Source organism: Rhea americana, unplaced genomic scaffold (genome assembly GCF_003343005.1).
Source record: "Rhea americana isolate MKP2758 unplaced genomic scaffold, rheAme1 scaffold_11, whole genome shotgun sequence".
Taxonomy (NCBI): domain Eukaryota; kingdom Metazoa; phylum Chordata; class Aves; order Rheiformes; family Rheidae; genus Rhea; species Rhea americana.
In genome coordinates, this window is record NW_028185150.1 from 10,103,729 (window position 1) to 10,108,028 (window position 4,300).

Consider the following 4,300-nt stretch of genomic DNA (forward strand, 5'->3'; position numbering starts at 1 on the left):
GGACCTGGCCTGCACCAGGCACACACAACCCACCCCCTCTTAAAGGATTTATCCCCCCCTTACACACCSCAGACCTGTGCTTGGGTAAGTTACAGGGTCAAGGAGGTGATCTCTGCATTTCTGAGTCTGAAACACTGCTTTGCTCGTAGCCACCGGTGAGCTCGGCAAGCTCTCAAAAAACACGTCTTTTAGTGAAGATGGGAAGAAAGAGAAAGTGCCTGTCAGCAGGAGCCTCAGTCTTTTCAGCCCTCTCATTCGGTGCTCGAGGCCGCAGCTGCCTTGGTGCCCCCAAACGCTGGGGCGGGCACGGCAGCGCACTCACTTCGCCCGCCGTCCGCCGAGCAGGGCTGACTTCGGGGGACACCGACGTGGGCCGCCACGGCCCCTCGCTCCGGGAGCCCACCGAAGCAGCCGGGCCCTGAGGGCGGTGAAGGCTTTGCAATCTGCCTCCCCATCAGCTTTATTTTCTTCCCCCGCCGGAGGAGCAAAGCAAGCCCTTCGCAGGACAGTGCGGATAACCAAGCATTTCAGAGCTACAGCCGAGGTTCGGCAGTGATAAGCTCCAGAGAAATGAGCAGATACAGCAAATAGATTAGAGAAGTTTTTTTTTCTTTTTGCACGCTAGTTCCCTATTTTTTTTTCGGGGGGAGGGGGGAGAAAGAAGCGGGGGCCGCGATTCCCGCAGCCGCGGTGTCTGCCGCGCAGATGCGCCTTCGCTCACGCTCCTGCCTCCCGAGCTCACCCGGGCSAGGCGCGGCCGCGCAGCCCGAGCCGCCAGGCGCGGCGAGCCCGCGCCCTCGGGCAAGAGGCGGCGGAGGCGTTTCCTGCCCACGGGGGTGCAGGGAAACTTCCTGATTCGGGGTCCGGCCGAGCGGGTCCGCCCGGACATTTCTGGGGAAAGCGGCGCGGCTGGGGGCAGGTGCTGGGGTGTTTTGGGCCTGGGCGCTGCYGCCCGGCAGGGACCTGGGCCGGGTAGGCGTGGGCGCCGGCTGTGCTGCAGGGGCTGGCGGACGATAAAAAGTAACCATCACACTTTAAAAATGAAATTAAAAACAGAAAAAAATAAATAAAAAGAAAGGCCGTAAGGTTTCAGCTGCGAGGGCTCAGAAAATAAGAGGAAAAGAGGCCCCCCACCCAGTCCTGCGCCCCGACACGCACGCACGACGAGCCTTCGCACGCTCTTTTTGACCGTGGGTCTGAACGAACGACAGGCACGAAGAGATAAATCCAAGGAAAAAAAAATCCTATCTTGTATCTGTCAGGTGTTCTGACATCTTATATCTATCCTGTGGTGCGGCGGGGATGCATTTTGCCGTTGGCCGATCACGATTTCTGCGAAATAATGTTGATAATAGATTTTATACTTTTACGTTTTTGCAAAAATTCATGCATATGTGTGTTTTTGTCAATATATAAATATGRTTATATATAGATACATGTATCCACTTATGCATCAAAACTTATACATTTATACGTCAAAATATTTTTAAGTGAAGAGTTTATTGTGGGAGTCGAAATGCCCATCTTAATTTGCGTGCTTTTTCAGGGTCCGTTAAAACATACAAAACCGCACGGTAGCGTCAAACAATAAACAGGACTCGGTGCTAGTGATTGCTGACCCTCCAAACCAGTTATCAACCCGTTAGGCTATAAAAACTACAGTATTAATTAACACTCCTAAAAATCGTACATATTTTTCTCCTACAAATGCAGGTCCTGCTTTTTGCAGTGCTAGTGCCAACCAGCGAGCTCATATGTGTCAAGAATAACACGCAGTCATATCTGAAGTTACAGAAATAATAGCTGAGTCAATGTTAATGCCTTTTAAAAACGACTCTGTGTTATACTTACACCGTTGGGGTGGGGGGAAGGACACTCCAAAGCTCCCCCCCACACACACAAATAACCCCTTCATTTAGGTAATTTTCAGTGTGTGTTCCCGGAAAGGGTGCAGGCAGGGGGAAGATTACTCTACATGAAAAGAATGACCTCATCTTATTTTTCTCTCCTCATTTCTTTTTAAAATCACTATTTAACAACAGTCATATTTGACACTGAAAACAGATCCATATTAATACTACTGTACTGTGAACTTGAAATTTGATCTGAGATATTTTGATATTAGTACACAGGATAGAGATGGTAATTTCAGTTACTAAAAACAGTCATCTTTAGCAAATCGCCGTGTTTACACTCCATCAAGTACTACAATATTAGCGGGGAAAAAAGTTTTTGAAAATACGTACATGAATTATTTTATGTTCTAACAAATCCTTGGGCAAAATGTTAGGGTCAAATTAAAAATTATTAAAAATACAGACTATAGAAACAAAGTATTAGGATACTTTCGTCTCTAATTAGACAAAGAAAGGCTCGTGAGGAGTGAGTGTAGAGGGTGGAAAGGAAAGATTGCATGGAAGCAACCTTATTAAAAATTAGAGGGGAAAAAAGCCCGCCTTTTCGCAGTTATGCTAGGAATGGAACAAAACTCGGATGATTAGAAATAGCTAAACACTGTCTTCCATCTTAAAACCCCAGGACACTTGCAAAGATAACTAATTTTCTTTACACTTCTTGGGTAAAATAGCACCTTAATTTTAGAACCTCAGAAATTCAACCGGAGAAGCTTCTTGTTCTGGGTGACTTAAGAATTAAGAAATTCTTGTAAGAATATTCATTTTTCTGTTTTCTGAGTTATAAGTGTGTACACATTCGCAGGGAATAATTTCTGAATGTAGTCTGCTGCCTTAAATACATGTAAAATTTACCTAGACATTTATTTTTCTTATACATCACAAAAATTGTGTATTCATATTATTCCTGTCTCTCATTTTGGGTTATGGAGTCATAAAAATGTGAAACATCGTAATGGCTCCGGATAATCAGCTTACATTTTACAAAACAGCAACAAAAATAATTATGCATTTGACAGGCAAATATTCCCTTTCTTAAAAACTAAACAGCAAAACAAAGTCAAGTAGGAAAAAAAAGCAAAACCCGGTAAAATAGAAGAAAAAAGGAAAAAAAGAATTAAGTTTACATTCTGCAAAAATAAGTCACTACACGACCAATTTTCTGTCTGCGAGCATAGCAGCCGGATTGCCTCTATCAGCCATTTTATAAGTGTAGCTGCCTGTCTCGGACACACTCGAGGTTAAAAAGCAGCTTCTTGACACCATTTCAGTGAGGGACGGTCTCCCTCTCTCTTTATTCCTCTTTCTCTTATTTTCCTCTGGAAGGAGCATCATTTTTTTTGTCTGTTACACCTATTTAATTATGTGTTTTAATTTCGAACAAAGATTGAGAAAGGAGGTGCCTCTCTGAATACGAAATAGGGGCAAAAGAGCTCTTTTATATTTATGCGCAAGCTTTTATCTTCCCCGATTTAGATACACAAACTAATCCGAATACAAAGCAACCACCTTCCTACAAACGGTGTCCCGAAATATTATAATTCTGAGGTTCGCTTTCTGCGAGCAGCCAAAATGGTTATGTATTATTTGTGTGACTGCATTATTCCATCTTATCGTGGACTGAGTACAGTTAGGCAAAAGGAGGAAAAAGTTTGATGTTTTTTAGATCAAACCACACAGTCTTCTTGTCTCGCTCCTCAGCAATCCCTTCAGAATTAGTTTTTCAGTATTAATTTAGCGAATATTTTAGAACTAACTGGTAATTTTAGCAGAACACAACCCCCTCCTCCCCAACGAGAAGCTAAATAAATAAAGCAGTATTTACAGCAAGTGTAGAAATAAAATTGTAGTAGGAGTTGTGCAGCAGGACCATGCTGCCTGATCCGAGAGTCTTTTTTTTTCTTTTTTTGTCTTAAATAGAGCAAATTTACTTCAAGATAATCAGTACCTACAGATGTGTGCTTTATTTTCGACACTGATGTTTTTTCGGTGTCTGTGAGTTTATGGGTGCTTTCTCCCCTATTTAGCGAAAGCTGAAGAAATTAGGCCTACTAAAAATGCACCAAAGTGGATATTTTAATTTAGCGAGAAAAATAAGATGTCTAAAATAAAAGAAATCCCCACATTTGATGCTCAGAAAGAGCTCAAACTAACCTAACCGGAGCTCAGAGCAGTCACACCATGAGTTAACTTTATCTCCGAACTTTGGGTTACGTATATTGAAGGGTTTTCTTGTTTGTTTTTATCCCCCTCCCCCCAAAAAAAGATTTATTTTCTGTACTTGTTTTTTGTTTTGGGCACTTGTTTCTACTTTCCTTCTCTTGTACCTCTATTTTTCTCTGTAGCTCCAGTGTGTGCTCTCGGTTAGAGAAGGCTGAGGATTCCTC